This window comes from Taudactylus pleione, unplaced genomic scaffold (genome assembly GCF_031769625.1).
Source record: "Taudactylus pleione unplaced genomic scaffold, aTauple2 ptg000240l, whole genome shotgun sequence".
NCBI lineage: Eukaryota > Metazoa > Chordata > Amphibia > Anura > Myobatrachidae > Taudactylus > Taudactylus pleione.
In genome coordinates, this window is record NW_028284642.1 from 511,871 (window position 1) to 535,713 (window position 23,843).

The window sequence follows — 23,843 nt, forward strand, 5'->3', positions numbered from 1 at the left end:
TACTGCGGTCATATCCATGGTATGCAGAGTCTGTCCTTACTGCGGTCGTATCCATGGTATGCAGAGTCTGTCCTTACTGCGGTCGTATCCATGGTATGCAGAGTCTGTCCTTACTGCGGTCGTATCCATGGTATGCAGAGTCTGTCCTTACTGCGGTCGTATCCATGGTATGCAGAGTCTGTCCTTACTATGGTCGTATCCATGGTATGCAGAGTCTGTCCTTACTGCGGTCGTATCCATGGTATGCAGAGTCTGTCCTTACTGCGGTCGTATCCATGGTATGCAGAGTCTGTCCTTACTGCGGTCGTATCCATGGTATGCAAAGTCTGTCCTTACTGCGGTCGTATCCATGGTATGCAGAGTCTGTCCTTACTACGGTCGTATCCATGGTATGCAGAGTCTGTCCTTACTGCGGTCGTATCCATGGTATGCAGAGTCTGTCCTTACTGCGGTCGTATCCATGGTATGCAGAGTCTGTCCTTACTGCGGTCGTATCCATGGTATGCAGAGTCTGTCCTTACTGCGGTCGTATCCATGGTATGCAGAGTCTGTCCTTACTGCGGTCGTATCCATGGTATGCAGAGTCTGTCCTTACTGCGGTCGTATCCATGGTATGCAGAGTCTGTCCTTACTGCGGTCGTATCCATGGTATGCAGAGTCTGTCCTTACTGCGGTCGTATCCATGGTATGCAGAGTCTGTCCTTACTGCGGTCGTATCCATGGTATGCAGAGTCTGTCCTTACTGCGGTCGTATCCATGGTATGCAAAGTCTGTCCTTACTGCGGTCGTATCCATGGTATGCAGAGTCTGTCCTTACTACGGTCGTATCCATGGTATGCAGAGTCTGTCCTTACTGCGGTCGTATCCATGGTATGCAGAGTCTGTCCTTACTGCGGTCGTATCCATGGTATGCAGAGTCTGTCCTTACTGCGGTCGTATCCAAGGTATGCAGAGTCTGTCCTTACTGCGGTCGTATCCATGGTATGCAGAGTCTGTCCTTACTGCGGTCATATCCATGGTATGCAGAGTCTGTCCTTACTGCGGTCGTATCCATGGTATGCAGAGTCTGTCCTTACTGCGGTCATATCCATGGTATGCAGAGTCTGTCCTTACTGCGGTCGTATCCATGGTATGCAGAGTCTGTCCTTACTGCGGTCATATCCATGGTATGCAGAGTCTGTCCTTACTGCGGTCGTATCCATGGTATGCAGAGTCTGTCCTTACTGCGGTCGTATCCATGGTATGCAGAGTCTGTCCTTACTGCGGTCGTATCCATGGTATGCAGAGTCTGTCCTTACTGCGGTCGTATCCATGGTATGCAGAGTCTGTCCTTACTGCGGTCGTATCCATGGTATGCAAAGTCTGTCCTTACTGCGGTCGTATCCATGGTATGCAGAGTGTGTCCTTCCTGCGGTCGTATCCATGGTATGCAGAGTCTGTCCTTACTGCGGTCGTATCCATGGTATGCAGAGTCTGTCCTTACTGCGGTCGTATCCATGGTATGCAGAGTCTGTCCTTACTGCGGTCGTATCCATGGTATGCAGAGTCTGTCCTTACTGCGGTCGTATCCATGGTATGCAGAGTCTGTCCTTCCTGCGGTCGTATCCATGGTATGCAGAGTCTGTCCTTACTGCGGTCATATCCATGGTATGCAGAGTCTGTCCTTACTGCGGTCATATCCATGGTATGCAGAGTCTGTCCTTACTGCGGTCATATCCATGGTATGCAGAGTCTGTCCTTACTGCGGTCATATCCATGGTATGCAGAGTCTGTCCTTACTGCGGTCATATCCATGGTATGCAGAGTCTGTCCTTACTGCGGTCGTATCCATGGTATGCAGAGTCTGTCCTTACTGCGGTCGTATCCATGGTATGCAGAGTGTGTCCTTACTGCGGTCGTATCCATGGTATGCAGAGTCTGTCCTTCCTGTGGTCGTATCCATGGTATGCAGAGTCTGTCCTTACTGCGGTCGTATCCATGGTATGCAGAGTCTGTCCTTACTGCGGTCGTATCCATGGTATGCAGAGTCTGTCCTTACTGCGGTCGTATCCATGGTATGCAGAGTCTGTCCTTACTGCGGTCGTATCCATGGTATGCAGAGTCTGTCCTTACTGCGGTCGTATCCATGGTATGCAGAGTCTGTCCTTACTGCGGTCGTATCCATGGTATGCAGAGTCTGTCCTTACTGCGGTCGTATCCATGGTATGCAGAGTGTGTCCTTCCTGCGGTCGTATCCATGGTATGCAGAGTGTGTCCTTCCTGCGGTCGTATCCATGGTATGCAGAGTCTGTCCTTACTGCGGTCGTATCCATGGTATGCAAAGTCTGTCCTTACTGCGGTCGTATCCATGGTATGCAGAGTGTGTCCTTCCTGCGGTCGTATCCATGGTATGCAGAGTCTGTCCTTACTGCGGTCGTATCCATGGTATGCAGAGTCTGTCCTTACTGCGGTCGTATCCATGGTATGCAGAGTCTGTCCTTACTGCGGTCGTATACATGGTATGCAGAGTCTGTCCTTACTGCGGTCGTATCCATGGTATGCAGAGTGTGTCCTTCCTGTGGTCGTATCCATGGTATGCAGAGTCTGTCCTTACTGCGGTCATATCCATGGTATGCAGAGTCTGTCCTTACTGCGGTCATATCCATGGTATGCAGAGTCTGTCCTTACTGCGGTCATATCCATGGTATGCAGAGTCTGTCCTTACTGCGGTCATATCCATGGTATGCAGAGTCTGTCCTTACTGCGGTCATATCCATGGTATGCAGAGTCTGTCCTTACTGCGGTCGTATCCATGGTATGCAGAGTCTGTCCTTACTGCGGTCGTATCCATGGTATGCAGAGTGTGTCCTTACTGCGGTCGTATCCATGGTATGCAGAGTCTGTCCTTACTGCGGTCGTATCCATGGTATGCAGAGTCTGTCCTTACTGCGGTCGTATCCATGGTATGCAGAGTCTGTCCTTACTACGGTCGTATCCATGGTATGCAGAGTCTGTCCTTACTGCGGTCGTATCCATGGTATGCAGAGTCTGTCCTGGCTGCGGTCGTATCCATGGTATGCAGAGTCTGTCCTTACTGCGGTCGTATCCATGGTATGCAGAGTCTGTCCTTACTGCGGTCGTATCCATGGTATGCAGAGTGTGTCCTTACTGCGGTCGTATCCATGGTATGCAGAGTCTGTCCTTACTACCATGGTATGCAGAGTCTGTCCTTACTGCGGTCATATCCATGGTATGCAGAGTCTGTCCTTACTGCGGTCGTATCCATGGTATGCAGAGTCTGTCCTTACTGCGGTCGTATCCATGGTATGCAGAGTCTGTCCTTACTACGGTCGTATCCATGGTATGCAGAGTCTGTCCTTACTGCGGTCGTATCCATGGTATGCAGAGTCTGTCCTTACTGCGGTCGTATCCATGGTATGCAGAGTCTGTCCTTACTGCGGTCGTATCCATGGTATGCAGAGTCTGTCCTTACTGCGGTCGTATCCATGGTATGCAGAGTCTGTCCTGGCTGCGGTCGTATCCATGGTATGCAGAGTCTGTCCTTACTGCGGTCGTATCCATGGTATGCAGAGTCTGTCCTTACTGCGGTCGTATCCATGGTATGCAGAGTGTGTCCTTACTGCGGTCGTATCCATGGTATGCAGAGTCTGTCCTTACTACCATGGTATGCAGAGTCTGTCCTTACTGCGGTCATATCCATGGTATGCAGAGTCTGTCCTTACTGCGGTCGTATCCATGGTATGCAGAGTCTGTCCTTACTGCGGTCGTATCCATGGTATGCAGAGTCTGTCCTTACTACGGTCGTATCCATGGTATGCAGAGTCTGTCCTTAGTATCCATGGTATGCAGAGTCTGTCCTTACTGCGGTCGTATCCATGGTATGCAGAGTCTGTCCTTACTGCGGTCGTATCCATGGTATGCAGAGTCTGTCCTTACTGCGGTCGTATCCATGGTATGCAGAGTCTGTCCTTACTGCGGTCGTATCCATGGTATGCAGAGTCTGTCCTTACTGCGGTCGTATCCATGGTATGCAGAGTCTGTCCTTACTGCGGTCGTATCCATGGTATGCAGAGTCTGTCCTTACTGCGGTCGTATCCATGGTATGCAGAGTCTGTCCTTACTGCGGTCGTATCCATGGTATGCAGAGTCTGTCCTTACTGCGGTCGTATCCATGGTATGCAGAGTCTGTCCTTACTGCGGTCGTATCCATGGTATGCAGAGTCTGTCCTTACTGCGGTCGTATCCATGGTATGCAGAGTCTGTCCTTACTGCGGTCGTATCCATGGTATGCAGAGTCTGTCCTTACTGCGGTCGTATCCATGGTATGCAGAGTCTGTCCTTACTGCGGTCGTATCCATGGTATGCAGAGTCTGTCCTTACTGCGGTCGTATCCATGGTATGCAGAGTCTGTCCTTACTGCGGTCGTATCCATGGTATGCAGAGTCTGTCCTTACTGCGGTCGTATCCATGGTATGCAGAGTCTGTCCTTACTGCGGTCGTATCCATGGTATGCAGAGTCTGTCCTTACTGCGGTCGTATCCATGGTATGCAGAGTCTGTCCTTACTGCGGTCGTATCCATGGTATGCAGAGTCTGTCCTTACTGCGGTCGTATCCATGGTATGCAGAGTCTGTCCTTACTGCGGTCGTATCCATGGTATGCAGAGTCTGTCCTTACTGCGGTCGTATCCATGGTATGCAGAGTCTGTCCTTACTGCGGTCGTATCCATGGTATGCAGAGTCTGTCCTTACTGCGGTCGTATCCATGGTATGCAGAGTCTGTCCTTACTGCGGTCGTATCCATGGTATGCAGAGTCTGTCCTTACTGCGGTCGTATCCATGGTATGCAGAGTCTGTCCTTACTGCGGTCGTATCCATGGTATGCAGAGTCTGTCCTTACTGCGGTCGTATCCATGGTATGCAGAGTCTGTCCTTACTGCGGTCGTATCCATGGTATGCAGAGTCTGTCCTTACTGCGGTCGTATCCATGGTATGCAGAGTCTGTCCTTACTGCGGTCGTATCCATGGTATGCAGAGTCTGTCCTTACTGCGGTCGTATCCATGGTATGCAGAGTCTGTCCTTACTGCGGTCGTATCCATGGTATGCAGAGTCTGTCCTTACTGCGGTCGTATCCATGGTATGCAGAGTCTGTCCTTACTGCGGTCGTATCCATGGTATGCAGAGTCTGTCCTTACTGCGGTCGTATCCATGGTATGCAGAGTCTGTCCTTACTGCGGTCGTATCCATGGTATGCAGAGTCTGTCCTTACTGCGGTCGTATCCATGGTATGCAGAGTCTGTCCTTACTGCGGTCGTATCCATGGTATGCAGAGTCTGTCCTTACTGCGGTCGTATCCATGGTATGCAGAGTCTGTCCTTACTGCGGTCGTATCCATGGTATGCAGAGTCTGTCCTTACTGCGGTCGTATCCATGGTATGCAGAGTCTGTCCTTACTGCGGTCGTATCCATGGTATGCAGAGTCTGTCCTTACTGCGGTCGTATCCATGGTATGCAGAGTCTGTCCTTACTGCGGTCGTATCCATGGTATGCAGAGTCTGTCCTTACTGCGGTCGTATCCATGGTATGCAGAGTCTGTCCTTACTGCGGTCGTATCCATGGTATGCAGAGTCTGTCCTTACTGCGGTCGTATCCATGGTATGCAGAGTCTGTCCTTACTGCGGTCGTATCCATGGTATGCAGAGTCTGTCCTTACTGCGGTCGTATCCATGGTATGCAGAGTCTGTCCTTACTGCGGTCGTATCCATGGTATGCAGAGTCTGTCCTTACTGCGGTCGTATCCATGGTATGCAGAGTCTGTCCTTACTGCGGTCGTATCCATGGTATGCAGAGTCTGTCCTTACTGCGGTCGTATCCATGGTATGCAGAGTCTGTCCTTACTGCGGTCGTATCCATGGTATGCAGAGTCTGTCCTTACTGCGGTCGTATCCATGGTATGCAGAGTCTGTCCTTACTGCGGTCGTATCCATGGTATGCAGAGTCTGTCCTTACTGCGGTCGTATCCATGGTATGCAGAGTCTGTCCTTACTGCGGTCGTATCCATGGTATGCAGAGTCTGTCCTTACTGCGGTCGTATCCATGGTATGCAGAGTCTGTCCTTACTGCGGTCGTATCCATGGTATGCAGAGTCTGTCCTTACTGCGGTCGTATCCATGGTATGCAGAGTCTGTCCTTACTGCGGTCGTATCCATGGTATGCAGAGTCTGTCCTTACTGCGGTCGTATCCATGGTATGCAGAGTCTGTCCTTACTGCGGTCGTATCCATGGTATGCAGAGTCTGTCCTTACTGCGGTCGTATCCATGGTATGCAGAGTCTGTCCTTACTGCGGTCGTATCCATGGTATGCAGAGTCTGTCCTTACTGCGGTCGTATCCATGGTATGCAGAGTCTGTCCTTACTGCGGTCGTATCCATGGTATGCAGAGTCTGTCCTTACTGCGGTCGTATCCATGGTATGCAGAGTCTGTCCTTACTGCGGTCGTATCCATGGTATGCAGAGTCTGTCCTTACTGCGGTCGTATCCATGGTATGCAGAGTCTGTCCTTACTGCGGTCGTATCCATGGTATGCAGAGTCTGTCCTTACTGCGGTCGTATCCATGGTATGCAGAGTCTGTCCTTACTGCGGTCGTATCCATGGTATGCAGAGTCTGTCCTTACTGCGGTCGTATCCATGGTATGCAGAGTCTGTCCTTACTGCGGTCGTATCCATGGTATGCAGAGTCTGTCCTTACTGCGGTCGTATCCATGGTATGCAGAGTCTGTCCTTACTGCGGTCGTATCCATGGTATGCAGAGTGTGTCCTTACTGCGGTCGTATCCATGGTATGCAGAGTCTGTCCTTACTGCGGTCGTATCCATGGTATGCAGAGTCTGTCCTTACTGCGGTCGTATCCATGGTATGCAGAGTCTGTCCTTACTGCGGTCGTATCCATGGTATGCAGAGTCTGTCCTTACTGCGGTCGTATCCATGGTATGCAGAGTCTGTCCTTACTGCGGTCGTATCCATGGTATGCAGAGTCTGTCCTTACTGCGGTCGTATCCATGGTATGCAGAGTCTGTCCTTACTGCGGTCGTATCCATGGTATGCAGAGTCTGTCCTTACTGCGGTCGTATCCATGGTATGCAGAGTCTGTCCTTACTGCGGTCGTATCCATGGTATGCAGAGTCTGTCCTTACTGCGGTCGTATCCATGGTATGCAGAGTCTGTCCTTACTGCGGTCGTATCCATGGTATGCAGAGTCTGTCCTTACTGCGGTCGTATCCATGGTATGCAGAGTCTGTCCTTACTGCGGTCGTATCCATGGTATGCAGAGTCTGTCCTTACTGCGGTCGTATCCATGGTATGCAGAGTCTGTCCTTACTGCGGTCGTATCCATGGTATGCAGAGTCTGTCCTTACTGCGGTCGTATCCATGGTATGCAGAGTCTGTCCTTACTGCGGTCGTATCCATGGTATGCAGAGTCTGTCCTTACTGCGGTCGTATCCATGGTATGCAGAGTCTGTCCTTACTGCGGTCGTATCCATGGTATGCAGAGTCTGTCCTTACTGCGGTCGTATCCATGGTATGCAGAGTCTGTCCTTACTGCGGTCGTATCCATGGTATGCAGAGTCTGTCCTTACTGCGGTCGTATCCATGGTATGCAGAGTCTGTCCTTACTGCGGTCGTATCCATGGTATGCAGAGTCTGTCCTTACTGCGGTCGTATCCATGGTATGCAGAGTCTGTCCTTACTGCGGTCGTATCCATGGTATGCAGAGTCTGTCCTTACTGCGGTCGTATCCATGGTATGCAGAGTCTGTCCTTACTGCGGTCGTATCCATGGTATGCAGAGTCTGTCCTTACTGCGGTCGTATCCATGGTATGCAGAGTCTGTCCTTACTGCGGTCGTATCCATGGTATGCAGAGTCTGTCCTTACTGCGGTCGTATCCATGGTATGCAGAGTCTGTCCTTACTGCGGTCGTATCCATGGTATGCAGAGTCTGTCCTTACTGCGGTCGTATCCATGGTATGCAGAGTCTGTCCTTACTGCGGTCGTATCCATGGTATGCAGAGTCTGTCCTTACTGCGGTCGTATCCATGGTATGCAGAGTCTGTCCTTACTGCGGTCGTATCCATGGTATGCAGAGTCTGTCCTTACTGCGGTCGTATCCATGGTATGCAGAGTCTGTCCTTACTGCGGTCGTATCCATGGTATGCAGAGTCTGTCCTTACTGCGGTCGTATCCATGGTATGCAGAGTCTGTCCTTACTGCGGTCGTATCCATGGTATGCAGAGTCTGTCCTTACTGCGGTCGTATCCATGGTATGCAGAGTCTGTCCTTACTGCGGTCGTATCCATGGTATGCAGAGTCTGTCCTTACTGCGGTCGTATCCATGGTATGCAGAGTCTGTCCTTACTGCGGTCGTATCCATGGTATGCAGAGTCTGTCCTTACTGCGGTCGTATCCATGGTATGCAGAGTCTGTCCTTACTGCGGTCGTATCCATGGTATGCAGAGTCTGTCCTTACTGCGGTCGTATCCATGGTATGCAGAGTCTGTCCTTACTGCGGTCGTATCCATGGTATGCAGAGTCTGTCCTTACTGCGGTCGTATCCATGGTATGCAGAGTCTGTCCTTACTGCGGTCGTATCCATGGTATGCAGAGTCTGTCCTTACTGCGGTCGTATCCATGGTATGCAGAGTCTGTCCTTACTGCGGTCGTATCCATGGTATGCAGAGTCTGTCCTTACTGCGGTCGTATCCATGGTATGCAGAGTCTGTCCTTACTGCGGTCGTATCCATGGTATGCAGAGTCTGTCCTTACTGCGGTCGTATCCATGGTATGCAGAGTCTGTCCTTACTGCGGTCGTATCCATGGTATGCAGAGTCTGTCCTTACTGCGGTCGTATCCATGGTATGCAGAGTCTGTCCTTACTGCGGTCGTATCCATGGTATGCAGAGTCTGTCCTTACTGCGGTCGTATCCATGGTATGCAGAGTCTGTCCTTACTGCGGTCGTATCCATGGTATGCAGAGTCTGTCCTTACTGCGGTCGTATCCATGGTATGCAGAGTCTGTCCTTACTGCGGTCGTATCCATGGTATGCAGAGTCTGTCCTTACTGCGGTCGTATCCATGGTATGCAGAGTCTGTCCTTACTGCGGTCGTATCCATGGTATGCAGAGTCTGTCCTTACTGCGGTCGTATCCATGGTATGCAGAGTCTGTCCTTACTGCGGTCGTATCCATGGTATGCAGAGTCTGTCCTTACTGCGGTCGTATCCATGGTATGCAGAGTCTGTCCTTACTGCGGTCGTATCCATGGTATGCAGAGTCTGTCCTTACTGCGGTCGTATCCATGGTATGCAGAGTCTGTCCTTACTGCGGTCGTATCCATGGTATGCAGAGTCTGTCCTTACTGCGGTCGTATCCATGGTATGCAGAGTCTGTCCTTACTGCGGTCGTATCCATGGTATGCAGAGTCTGTCCTTACTGCGGTCGTATCCATGGTATGCAGAGTCTGTCCTTACTGCGGTCGTATCCATGGTATGCAGAGTCTGTCCTTACTGCGGTCGTATCCATGGTATGCAGAGTCTGTCCTTACTGCGGTCGTATCCATGGTATGCAGAGTCTGTCCTTACTGCGGTCGTATCCATGGTATGCAGAGTCTGTCCTTACTGCGGTCGTATCCATGGTATGCAGAGTCTGTCCTTACTGCGGTCGTATCCATGGTATGCAGAGTCTGTCCTTACTGCGGTCGTATCCATGGTATGCAGAGTCTGTCCTTACTGCGGTCGTATCCATGGTATGCAGAGTCTGTCCTTACTGCGGTCGTATCCATGGTATGCAGAGTCTGTCCTTACTGCGGTCGTATCCATGGTATGCAGAGTCTGTCCTTACTGCGGTCGTATCCATGGTATGCAGAGTCTGTCCTTACTGCGGTCGTATCCATGGTATGCAGAGTCTGTCCTTACTGCGGTCGTATCCATGGTATGCAGAGTCTGTCCTTACTGCGGTCGTATCCATGGTATGCAGAGTCTGTCCTTACTGCGGTCGTATCCATGGTATGCAGAGTCTGTCCTTACTGCGGTCGTATCCATGGTATGCAGAGTCTGTCCTTACTGCGGTCGTATCCATGGTATGCAGAGTCTGTCCTTACTGCGGTCGTATCCATGGTATGCAGAGTCTGTCCTTACTGCGGTCGTATCCATGGTATGCAGAGTCTGTCCTTACTGCGGTCGTATCCATGGTATGCAGAGTCTGTCCTTACTGCGGTCGTATCCATGGTATGCAGAGTCTGTCCTTACTGCGGTCGTATCCATGGTATGCAGAGTCTGTCCTTACTGCGGTCGTATCCATGGTATGCAGAGTCTGTCCTTACTGCGGTCGTATCCATGGTATGCAGAGTCTGTCCTTACTGCGGTCGTATCCATGGTATGCAGAGTCTGTCCTTACTGCGGTCGTATCCATGGTATGCAGAGTCTGTCCTTACTGCGGTCGTATCCATGGTATGCAGAGTCTGTCCTTACTGCGGTCGTATCCATGGTATGCAGAGTCTGTCCTTACTGCGGTCGTATCCATGGTATGCAGAGTCTGTCCTTACTGCGGTCGTATCCATGGTATGCAGAGTCTGTCCTTACTGCGGTCGTATCCATGGTATGCAGAGTCTGTCCTTACTGCGGTCGTATCCATGGTATGCAGAGTCTGTCCTTACTGCGGTCGTATCCATGGTATGCAGAGTCTGTCCTTACTGCGGTCGTATCCATGGTATGCAGAGTCTGTCCTTACTGCGGTCGTATCCATGGTATGCAGAGTCTGTCCTTACTGCGGTCGTATCCATGGTATGCAGAGTCTGTCCTTACTGCGGTCGTATCCATGGTATGCAGAGTCTGTCCTTACTGCGGTCGTATCCATGGTATGCAGAGTCTGTCCTTACTGCGGTCGTATCCATGGTATGCAGAGTCTGTCCTTACTGCGGTCGTATCCATGGTATGCAGAGTCTGTCCTTACTGCGGTCGTATCCATGGTATGCAGAGTCTGTCCTTACTGCGGTCGTATCCATGGTATGCAGAGTCTGTCCTTACTGCGGTCGTATCCATGGTATGCAGAGTCTGTCCTTACTGCGGTCGTATCCATGGTATGCAGAGTCTGTCCTTACTGCGGTCGTATCCATGGTATGCAGAGTCTGTCCTTACTGCGGTCGTATCCATGGTATGCAGAGTCTGTCCTTACTGCGGTCGTATCCATGGTATGCAGAGTCTGTCCTTACTGCGGTCGTATCCATGGTATGCAGAGTCTGTCCTTACTGCGGTCGTATCCATGGTATGCAGAGTCTGTCCTTACTGCGGTCGTATCCATGGTATGCAGAGTCTGTCCTTACTGCGGTCGTATCCATGGTATGCAGAGTCTGTCCTTACTGCGGTCGTATCCATGGTATGCAGAGTCTGTCCTTACTGCGGTCGTATCCATGGTATGCAGAGTCTGTCCTTACTGCGGTCGTATCCATGGTATGCAGAGTCTGTCCTTACTGCGGTCGTATCCATGGTATGCAGAGTCTGTCCTTACTGCGGTCGTATCCATGGTATGCAGAGTCTGTCCTTACTGCGGTCGTATCCATGGTATGCAGAGTCTGTCCTTACTGCGGTCGTATCCATGGTATGCAGAGTCTGTCCTTACTGCGGTCGTATCCATGGTATGCAGAGTCTGTCCTTACTGCGGTCGTATCCATGGTATGCAGAGTCTGTCCTTACTGCGGTCGTATCCATGGTATGCAGAGTCTGTCCTTACTGCGGTCGTATCCATGGTATGCAGAGTCTGTCCTTACTGCGGTCGTATCCATGGTATGCAGAGTCTGTCCTTACTGCGGTCGTATCCATGGTATGCAGAGTCTGTCCTTACTGCGGTCGTATCCATGGTATGCAGAGTCTGTCCTTACTGCGGTCGTATCCATGGTATGCAGAGTCTGTCCTTACTGCGGTCGTATCCATGGTATGCAGAGTCTGTCCTTACTGCGGTCGTATCCATGGTATGCAGAGTCTGTCCTTACTGCGGTCGTATCCATGGTATGCAGAGTCTGTCCTTACTGCGGTCGTATCCATGGTATGCAGAGTCTGTCCTTACTGCGGTCGTATCCATGGTATGCAGAGTCTGTCCTTACTGCGGTCGTATCCATGGTATGCAGAGTCTGTCCTTACTGCGGTCGTATCCATGGTATGCAGAGTCTGTCCTTACTGCGGTCGTATCCATGGTATGCAGAGTCTGTCCTTACTGCGGTCGTATCCATGGTATGCAGAGTCTGTCCTTACTGCGGTCGTATCCATGGTATGCAGAGTCTGTCCTTACTGCGGTCGTATCCATGGTATGCAGAGTCTGTCCTTACTGCGGTCGTATCCATGGTATGCAGAGTCTGTCCTTACTGCGGTCGTATCCATGGTATGCAGAGTCTGTCCTTACTGCGGTCGTATCCATGGTATGCAGAGTCTGTCCTTACTGCGGTCGTATCCATGGTATGCAGAGTCTGTCCTTACTGCGGTCGTATCCATGGTATGCAGAGTCTGTCCTTACTGCGGTCGTATCCATGGTATGCAGAGTCTGTCCTTACTGCGGTCGTATCCATGGTATGCAGAGTCTGTCCTTACTGCGGTCGTATCCATGGTATGCAGAGTCTGTCCTTACTGCGGTCGTATCCATGGTATGCAGAGTCTGTCCTTACTGCGGTCGTATCCATGGTATGCAGAGTCTGTCCTTACTGCGGTCGTATCCATGGTATGCAGAGTCTGTCCTTACTGCGGTCGTATCCATGGTATGCAGAGTCTGTCCTTACTGCGGTCGTATCCATGGTATGCAGAGTCTGTCCTTACTGCGGTCGTATCCATGGTATGCAGAGTCTGTCCTTACTGCGGTCGTATCCATGGTATGCAGAGTCTGTCCTTACTGCGGTCGTATCCATGGTATGCAGAGTCTGTCCTTACTGCGGTCGTATCCATGGTATGCAGAGTCTGTCCTTACTGCGGTCGTATCCATGGTATGCAGAGTCTGTCCTTACTGCGGTCGTATCCATGGTATGCAGAGTCTGTCCTTACTGCGGTCGTATCCATGGTATGCAGAGTCTGTCCTTACTGCGGTCGTATCCATGGTATGCAGAGTCTGTCCTTACTGCGGTCGTATCCATGGTATGCAGAGTCTGTCCTTACTGCGGTCGTATCCATGGTATGCAGAGTCTGTCCTTACTGCGGTCGTATCCATGGTATGCAGAGTCTGTCCTTACTGCGGTCGTATCCATGGTATGCAGAGTCTGTCCTTACTGCGGTCGTATCCATGGTATGCAGAGTCTGTCCTTACTGCGGTCGTATCCATGGTATGCAGAGTCTGTCCTTACTGCGGTCGTATCCATGGTATGCAGAGTCTGTCCTTACTGCGGTCGTATCCATGGTATGCAGAGTCTGTCCTTACTGCGGTCGTATCCATGGTATGCAGAGTCTGTCCTTACTGCGGTCGTATCCATGGTATGCAGAGTCTGTCCTTACTGCGGTCGTATCCATGGTATGCAGAGTCTGTCCTTACTGCGGTCGTATCCATGGTATGCAGAGTCTGTCCTTACTGCGGTCGTATCCATGGTATGCAGAGTCTGTCCTTACTGCGGTCGTATCCATGGTATGCAGAGTCTGTCCTTACTGCGGTCGTATCCATGGTATGCAGAGTCTGTCCTTACTGCGGTCGTATCCATGGTATGCAGAGTCTGTCCTTACTGCGGTCGTATCCATGGTATGCAGAGTCTGTCCTTACTGCGGTCGTATCCATGGTATGCAGAGTCTGTCCTTACTGCGGTCGTATCCATGGTATGCAGAGTCTGTCCTTACTGCGGTCGTATCCATGGTATGCAGAGTCTGTCCTTACTGCGGTCGTATCCATGGTATGCAGAGTCTGTCCTTACTGCGGTCGTATCCATGGTATGCAGAGTCTGTCCTTACTGCGGTCGTATCCATGGTATGCAGAGTCTGTCCTTACTGCGGTCGTATCCATGGTATGCAGAGTCTGTCCTTACTGCGGTCGTATCCATGGTATGCAGAGTCTGTCCTTACTGCGGTCGTATCCATGGTATGCAGAGTCTGTCCTTACTGCGGTCGTATCCATGGTATGCAGAGTCTGTCCTTACTGCGGTCGTATCCATGGTATGCAGAGTCTGTCCTTACTGCGGTCGTATCCATGGTATGCAGAGTCTGTCCTTACTGCGGTCGTATCCATGGTATGCAGAGTCTGTCCTTACTGCGGTCGTATCCATGGTATGCAGAGTCTGTCCTTACTGCGGTCGTATCCATGGTATGCAGAGTCTGTCCTTACTGCGGTCGTATCCATGGTATGCAGAGTCTGTCCTTACTGCGGTCGTATCCATGGTATGCAGAGTCTGTCCTTACTGCGGTCGTATCCATGGTATGCAGAGTCTGTCCTTACTGCGGTCGTATCCATGGTATGCAGAGTCTGTCCTTACTGCGGTCGTATCCATGGTATGCAGAGTCTGTCCTTACTGCGGTCGTATCCATGGTATGCAGAGTCTGTCCTTACTGCGGTCGTATCCATGGTATGCAGAGTCTGTCCTTACTGCGGTCGTATCCATGGTATGCAGAGTCTGTCCTTACTGCGGTCGTATCCATGGTATGCAGAGTCTGTCCTTACTGCGGTCGTATCCATGGTATGCAGAGTCTGTCCTTACTGCGGTCGTATCCATGGTATGCAGAGTCTGTCCTTACTGCGGTCGTATCCATGGTATGCAGAGTCTGTCCTTACTGCGGTCGTATCCATGGTATGCAGAGTCTGTCCTTACTGCGGTCGTATCCATGGTATGCAGAGTCTGTCCTTACTGCGGTCGTATCCATGGTATGCAGAGTCTGTCCTTACTGCGGTCGTATCCATGGTATGCAGAGTCTGTCCTTACTGCGGTCGTATCCATGGTATGCAGAGTCTGTCCTTACTGCGGTCGTATCCATGGTATGCAGAGTCTGTCCTTACTGCGGTCGTATCCATGGTATGCAGAGTCTGTCCTTACTGCGGTCGTATCCATGGTATGCAGAGTCTGTCCTTACTGCGGTCGTATCCATGGTATGCAGAGTCTGTCCTTACTGCGGTCGTATCCATGGTATGCAGAGTCTGTCCTTACTGCGGTCGTATCCATGGTATGCAGAGTCTGTCCTTACTGCGGTCGTATCCATGGTATGCAGAGTCTGTCCTTACTGCGGTCGTATCCATGGTATGCAGAGTCTGTCCTTACTGCGGTCGTATCCATGGTATGCAGAGTCTGTCCTTACTGCGGTCGTATCCATGGTATGCAGAGTCTGTCCTTACTGCGGTCGTATCCATGGTATGCAGAGTCTGTCCTTACTGCGGTCGTATCCATGGTATGCAGAGTCTGTCCTTACTGCGGTCGTATCCATGGTATGCAGAGTCTGTCCTTACTGCGGTCGTATCCATGGTATGCAGAGTCTGTCCTTACTGCGGTCGTATCCATGGTATGCAGAGTCTGTCCTTACTGCGGTCGTATCCATGGTATGCAGAGTCTGTCCTTACTGCGGTCGTATCCATGGTATGCAGAGTCTGTCCTTACTGCGGTCGTATCCATGGTATGCAGAGTCTGTCCTTACTGCGGTCGTATCCATGGTATGCAGAGTCTGTCCTTACTGCGGTCGTATCCATGGTATGCAGAGTCTGTCCTTACTGCGGTCGTATCCATGGTATGCAGAGTCTGTCCTTACTGCGGTCGTATCCATGGTATGCAGAGTCTGTCCTTACTGCGGTCGTATCCATGGTATGCAGAGTCTGTCCTTACTGCGGTCGTATCCATGGTATGCAGAGTCTGTCCTTACTGCGGTCGTATCCATGGTATGCAGAGTCTGTCCTTACTGCGGTCGTATCCATGGTATGCAGAGTCTGTCCTTACTGCGGTCGTATCCATGGTATGCAGAGTCTGTCCTTACTGCGGTCGTATCCATGGTATGCAGAGTCTGTCCTTACTGCGGTCGTATCCATGGTATGCAGAGTCTGTCCTTACTGCGGTCGTATCCATGGTATGCAGAGTCTGTCCTTACTGCGGTCGTATCCATGGTATGCAGAGTCTGTCCTTACTGCGGTCGTATCCATGGTATGCAGAGTCTGTCCTTACTGCGGTCGTATCCATGGTATGCAGAGTCTGTCCTTACTGCGGTCGTATCCATGGTATGCAGAGTCTGTCCTTACTGCGGTCGTATCCATGGTATGCAGAGTCTGTCCTTACTGCGGTCGTATCCATGGTATGCAGAGTCTGTCCTTACTGCGGTCGTATCCATGGTATGCAGAGTCTGTCCTTACTGCGGTCGTATCCATGGTATGCAGAGTCTGTCCTTACTGCGGTCGTATCCATGGTATGCAGAGTCTGTCCTTACTGCGGTCGTATCCATGGTATGCAGAGTCTGTCCTTACTGCGGTCGTATCCATGGTATGCAGAGTCTGTCCTTACTGCGGTCGTATCCATGGTATGCAGAGTCTGTCCTTACTGCGGTCGTATCCATGGTATGCAGAGTCTGTCCTTACTGCGGTCGTATCCATGGTATGCAGAGTCTGTCCTTACTGCGGTCGTATCCATGGTATGCAGAGTCTGTCCTTACTGCGGTCGTATCCATGGTATGCAGAGTCTGTCCTTACTGCGGTCGTATCCATGGTATGCAGAGTCTGTCCTTACTGCGGTCGTATCCATGGTATGCAGAGTCTGTCCTTACTGCGGTCGTATCCATGGTATGCAGAGTCTGTCCTTACTGCGGTCGTATCCATGGTATGCAGAGTCTGTCCTTACTGCGGTCGTATCCATGGTATGCAGAGTCTGTCCTTACTGCGGTCGTATCCATGGTATGCAGAGTCTGTCCTTACTGCGGTCGTATCCATGGTATGCAGAGTCTGTCCTTACTGCGGTCGTATCCATGGTATGCAGAGTCTGTCCTTACTGCGGTCGTATCCATGGTATGCAGAGTCTGTCCTTACTGCGGTCGTATCCATGGTATGCAGAGTCTGTCCTTACTGCGGTCGTATCCATGGTATGCAGAGTCTGTCCTTACTGCGGTCGTATCCATGGTATGCAGAGTCTGTCCTTACTGCGGTCGTATCCATGGTATGCAGAGTCTGTCCTTACTGCGGTCGTATCCATGGTATGCAGAGTCTGTCCTTACTGCGGTCGTATCCATGGTATGCAGAGTCTGTCCTTACTGCGGTCGTATCCATGGTATGCAGAGTCTGTCCTTACTGCGGTCGTATCCATGGTATGCAGAGTCTGTCCTTACTGCGGTCGTATCCATGGTATGCAGAGTCTGTCCTTACTGCGGTCGTATCCATGGTATGCAGAGTCTGTCCTTACTGCGGTCGTATCCATGGTATGCAGAGTCTGTCCTTACTGCGGTCGTATCCATGGTATGCAGAGTCTGTCCTGGCTGCGGTCGTATCCATGGTATGCAGAGTCGTGTCCTTACTGCGGTCGTATCCATGGTATGCAGAGTCTGTCCTTACTGCGGTCGTATCCATGGTATGCAGAGTCTGTCCTTACTGCGGTCGTATCCATGGTATGCAGAGTCTGTCCTTACTGCGGTCGTATCCATGGTATGCAGAGTCTGTCCTTACTGCGTCGTATCCATGGTATGCAGAGTCTGTCCTTACTGCGGTCGTATCCATGGTATGCAGAGTCTGTCCTTACTGCGGTCGTATCCATGGTATGCAGAGTCTGTCCTTACTGCGGTCGTATCCATGGTATGCAGAGTCTGTCCTTACTGCGGTCGTATCCATGGTATGCAGAGTCTGTCCTTACTGCGGTCGTATCCATGGTATGCAGAGTCTGTCCTTACTGCGGTCGTATCCATGGTATGCAGAGTCTGTCCTGGCTGCGGTCGTATCCATGGTATGCAGAGTCTGTCCTGGCTGCGGTCGTATCCATGGTATGCAGAGTGTGTCCTTACTGCGGTCGTATCCATGGTATGCAGAGTCTGTCCTTACTGCGGTCGTATCCATGGTATGCAGAGTCTGTCCTTACTGCGGTCGTATCCATGGTATGCAGAGTCTGTCCTTACTGCGGTCGTATCCATGGTATGCAGAGTCTGTCCTGGCTGCGGTCGTATCCATGGTATGCAGAGTCTGTCCTGGCTGCGGTCGTATCCATGGTATGCAGAGTCTGTCCTTACTGCGGTCATATCCATGGTATGCAGAGTCTGTCCTTACTGCGGTCGTATCCATGGTATGCAGAGTCTGTCCTGGCTGCGGTCGTATCCATGGTATGCAGAGTCTGTCCTTACTGTGGTCGTATCCATGGTATGCAGAGTCTGTCCTTACTGTGGTCGTATCCATGGTATGCAGAGTCTGTCCTTACTGCGGTCGTATCCATGGTATGCAGAGTCTGTCCTTACTGCGGTCGTATCCATGGTATGCAGAGTCTGTCCTGGACTGCGGTCGTATCCATGGTATGCAGAGTCTGTCCTGGCTGCGGTCCGTATCCATGGTATGCAGAGTCTGTCCTTGACTGCGGTCGTATCCATGGTATGCAGAGTCTGTCCTGGCTGCGGTCGTATCCATGGTATGCAGAGTCTGTCCTTACTGCGGTCGTATCCATGGTATACAGAGTCTGTCCTGGCTGCGGTCGTATCCATGGTATCAGAGTCTGTCCTTGCTGCGGTCGTATCCATGGTATGCAGAGTCTGTCCTTACTGCGGTCGTATCCATGGTATGCAGAGTCTGTCCTTACTGCGGTCGTATCCATGGTATGCAGAGTCTGTCCTTACTGCGGTCGTATCCATGGTATGCAGAGTCTGTCCTTACTGCGGTCGTATCCATGGTATGCAGAGTCTGTCCTTACTACGGTCGTATCCATGGTATGCAGAGTCTGTCCTTACTGCGGTCGTATCCATGGTATGCAGAGTCTGTCCTTACTGCGGTCGTATCCATGGTATGCAGAGTCTGTCCTTACTGCGGTCGTATCCATGGTATGCAGAGTCTGTCCTTACTGCGGTCGTATCCATGGTATGCAGAGTCTGTCCTTACTGCGGTCGTATCCATGGTATGCAGAGTCTGTCCTTACTGCGGTCGTATCCATGGTATGCAGAGTCTGTCCTTACTGCGGTCGTATCCATGGTATGCAGAGTCTGTCCTTACTGCGGTCGTATCCATGGTATGCAGAGTCTGTCCTTACTGCGGTCGTATCCATGGTATGCAGAGTCTGTCCTTACTGCGGTCGTATCCATGGTATGCAGAGTCTGTCCTGGACTGCGGTCGTATCCATGGTATGCAGAGTCTGTCCTGGCTGCGGTCGTATCCATGGTATGCAGAGTCTGTCCTTACTGCGGTCGTATCCATGGTATACAGAGTCTGTCCTGGCTGCGGTCGTATCCATGGTATGCAGAGTCTGTCCTGCTGCGGTCGTATCCATGGTATGCAGAGTCTGTCCTTACTGCGGTCGTATCCATGGTATGCAGAGTCTGTCCTTACTGCGGTCGTATCCATGGTATGCAGAGTCTGTCCTTACTGCGGTCATATCCATGGTATGCAGAGTCTGTCCTTACTGCGGTCGTATCCATGGTATGCAGAGTCTGTCCTGGCTGCGGTCGTATCCATGGTATGCAGAGTCTGTCCTTACTGCGGTCGTATCCATGGTATGCAGAGTCTGTCCTTACTGCGGTCGTATCCATGGTATGCAGAGTCTGTCCTTACTGCGGTCGTATCCATGGTATGCAGAGTCTGTCCTTACTGCGGTCGTATCCATGGTATGCAGAGTCTGTCCTTACTGCGGTCGTATCCATGGTATGCAGAGTCTGTCCTGGCTGCGGTCGTATCCATGGTATGCAGAGTCTGTCCTGGCTGCGGTCGTATCCATGGTATGCAGAGTCTGTCCTTACTGCGGTCTATCCATGTATGCAGAGTCTGTCCTTACTGCGGTCGTATCCATGGTATGCAGAGTCTGTCCTTACTGCGGTCATATCCATGGTATGCAGAGTCTGTCCTTACTGCGGTCGTATCCATGGTATGCAGAGTCTGTCCTGGCTGCGGTCGTATCCATGGTATGCAGAGTCTGTCCTTACTGCGGTCGTATCCATGGTATGCAGAGTCTGTCCTTACTGCGGTCATATCCATGGTATGCAGAGTCTGTCCTTACTGTGGTCGTATCCATGGTATGCAGAGTCTGTCCTTACTGTGGTCGTATCCATGGTATGCAGAGTCTGTCCTTACTGCGGTCGTATCCATGGTATGCAGAGTCTGTCCTTACTGCGGTCGTATCCATGGTATGCAGAGTCTGTCCTTACTGTGGTCGTATCCATGGTATGCAGAGTCTGTCCTGGCTGCGGTCGTATCCATGGTATGCAGAGTCTGTCCTGGCTGCGGTCGTATCCATGGTATGCAGAGTCTGTCCTGGCTGCGGTCGTATCCATGGTATGCAGAGTCTGTCCTGGCTGCGGTCGTATCCATGGTATGCAGAGTGTGTCCTTACTGCGGTCGTATCCATGGTATGCAGAGTCTGTCCTTACTGCGGTCGTATCCATGGTATGCAGAGTCTGTCCTTACTGCGGTCGTATCCATGGTATGCAGAGTCTGTCCTTACTGCGGTCGTATCCATGGTATGCAGAGTCTGTCCTGGCTGCGGTCGTATCCATGGTATGCAGAGTCTGTCCTGGCTGCGGTCGTATCCATGGTATGCAGAGTCTGTCCTTACTGCGGTCATATCCATGGTATGCAGAGTCTGTCCTTACTGCGGTCGTATCCATGGTATGCAGAGTCTGTCCTGGCTGCGGTCGTATCCATGGTATGCAGAGTCTGTCCTTACTGTGGTCGTATCCATGGTATGCAGAGTCTGTCCTTACTGTGGTCGTATCCATGGTATGCAGAGTCTGTCCTTACTGTGGTCGTATCCATGGTATGCAGAGTCTGTCCTTACTGCGGTCGTATCCATGGTATGCAGAGTCTGTCCTGCTGCGGTCGTATCCATGGTATGCAGAGTCTGTCCTGGCTGCGGTCGTATCCATGGTATGCAGAGTCTGTCCTGGCTGCGGTCGTATCCATGGTATGCAGAGTGTGTCCTTACTGCGGTCGTATCCATGGTATGCAGAGTCTGTCCTTACTGCGGTCGTATCCATGGTATGCAGAGTCTGTCCTTACTGCGGTCGTATCCATGGTATGCAGAGTCTGTCCTTACTGCGGTCGTATCCATGGTATGCAGAGTCTGTCCTGGCTGCGGTCGTATCCATGGTATGCAGAGTCTGTCCTGGCTGCGGTCGTATCCATGGTATGCAGAGTCTGTCCTTACTGCGGTCATATCCATGGTATGCAGAGTCTGTCCTTACTGCGGTCGTATCCATGGTATGCAGAGTCTGTCCTTACTGCGGTCATATCCATGGTATGCAGAGTCTGTCCTTTACTGCGGTCGTATCCATGGTATGCAGAGTCTGTCCTGGCTGCGGTCGTATCCATGGTATGCAGAGTCTGTCCTTACTGCGGTCGTATCCATGGTATGCAGAGTCTGTCCTTACTGCGGTCATATCCATGGTATGCAGAGTCTGTCCTTACTGTGGTCGTATCCATGGTATGCAGAGTCTGTCCTTACTGTGGTCGTATCCATGGTATGCAGAGTCTGTCCTTACTGCGGTCGTATCCATGGTATGCAGAGTCTGTCCTTACTGCGGTCGTATCCATGGTATGCAGAGTCTGTCCTTACTGTGGTCGTATCCATGGTATGCAGAGTCTGTCCTGGCTGCGGTCGTATCCATGGTATGCAGAGTCTGTCCTGGCTGCGGTCGTATCCATGGTATGCAGAGTCTGTCCTTACTGCGGTCGTATCCATGGTATGCAGAGTCTGTCCTTACTGCGGTCGTATCCATGGTATGCAGAGTCTGTCCTTACTGCGGTCATATCATGGTATGCAGAGTCTGTCCTTACTGCGGTCGTATCCATGGTATGCAGAGTCTGTCCTGGCTGCGGTCGTATCCATGGTATGCAGAGTCTGTCCTTACTGCGGTCGTATCCATGGTATGCAGAGTCTGTCCTTTCTGCGGTCATATCCATGGTATGCAGAGTCTGTCCTTACTGTGGTCGTATCCATGGTATGCAGAGTCTGTCCTTACTGTCGGTCGTATCCATGGTATGCAGAGTCTGTCCTTACTGCGGTCGTATCCATGGTATGCAGAGTCTGTCCTTACTGCGGTCGTATCCATGGTATGCAGAGTCTGTCCTTACTGTGGTCGTATCCATGTATGCAGAGTCTGTCCTGGCTGCGGTCGTATCCATGGTATGCAGAGTCTGTCCTGGCTGCGGTCGTATCCATGGTATGCAGAGTCTGTCCTGGCTGCGGTCGTATCCATGGTATGCAGAGTCTGTCCTGACTGCGGTCGTATCCATGGTATAGCAGAGTCTGTCCTGGCTGCGGTCGTATCCATGGTATACAGAGTCTGTCCTGGCTGCGGGTCGTATCCATGGTATGCAGAGTCTGTCCTTACTGCGGTCGTATCCATGGTATGCAGAGTCTGTCCTTACTGCGGTCGTATCCATGGTATGCAGAGTCTGTCCTTACTGCGGTCGTATCCATGGTATGCAGAGTCTGTCCTTACTGCGGTCGTATCCATGGTATGCAGAGTCTGTCCTTACTACGGTCGTATCCATGGTATGCAGAGTCTGTCCTTACTGCGGTCGTATCCATGGTATGCAGAGTCTGTCCTTACTGCGGTCGTATCCATGGTATGCAGAGTCTGTCCTTACTGCGGTCGTATCCATGGTATGCAGAGTCTGTCCTTACTGCGGTCGTATCCATGGTATGGCAGAGTCTGTCCTTACTGCGGTCGTATCCATGGTATGCAGAGTCTGTCCTGGACTGCGGTCGTATCCATGGTATGCAGAGTCTGTCCTTACTGCGGTCGTATCCATGGTATGCAGAGTCTGTCCTTACTGCGGTCGTATCCATGGTATGCAGAGTCTGTCCTTACTGCGGTCGTATCCATGGTATGCAGAGTCTGTCCTTACTGCGGTCGTATCCATGGTATGCAGAGTCTGTCCTGGCTGCGGTCGTATCCATGGTATGCAGAGTCTGTCCTTGCTGCGGTCGTATCCATGGTATGCAGAGTCTGTCCTTACTGCGGTCGTATCCATGGTATACAGAGTCTGTCCTGGCTGCGGTCGTATCCATGGTATACAGAGTCTGTCCTGGCTGCGGTCGTATCCATGGTATGCAGAGTCTGTCCTTACTGCGGTCGTATCCATGGTATGCAGAGTCTGTCCTTACTGCGGTCGTATCCATGGTATGCAGAGTCTGTCCTTACTGCGGTCATATCCATGGTATGCAGAGTCTGTCCTTACTGCGGTCGTATCCATGGTATGCAGAGTCTGTCCTGGCTGCGGTCGTATCCATGGTATGCAGAGTCTGTCCTTACTGCGGTCGTATCCATGGTATGCAGAGTCTGTCCTTACTGCGGTCATATCCATGGTATGCAGAGTCTGTCCTTACTGTGGTCGTATCCATGGTATGCAGAGTCTGTCCTTACTGTGGTCGTATCCATGGTATGCAGAGTCTGTCCTTACTGCGGTCTTATCCATGGTATGCAGAGTCTGTCCTTACTGCGGTCGTATCCATGGTATGCAGAGTCTGTCCCTTACTGCGGTCGTATCCATGGTATGCAGAGTCTGTCCTGGCTGCGGTCGTATCCATGGTATGCAGAGTCTGTCCTGGCTGCGGTCGTATCCATGGTATGCAGAGTCTGTCCTGGCTGCGGTCGTATCCATGGTATGCAGAGTCTGTCCTTACTGCGGTCGTATCCATGGTATACAGAGTCTGTCCTGGCTGCGGTCGTATCCATGGTATACAGAGTCTGTCCT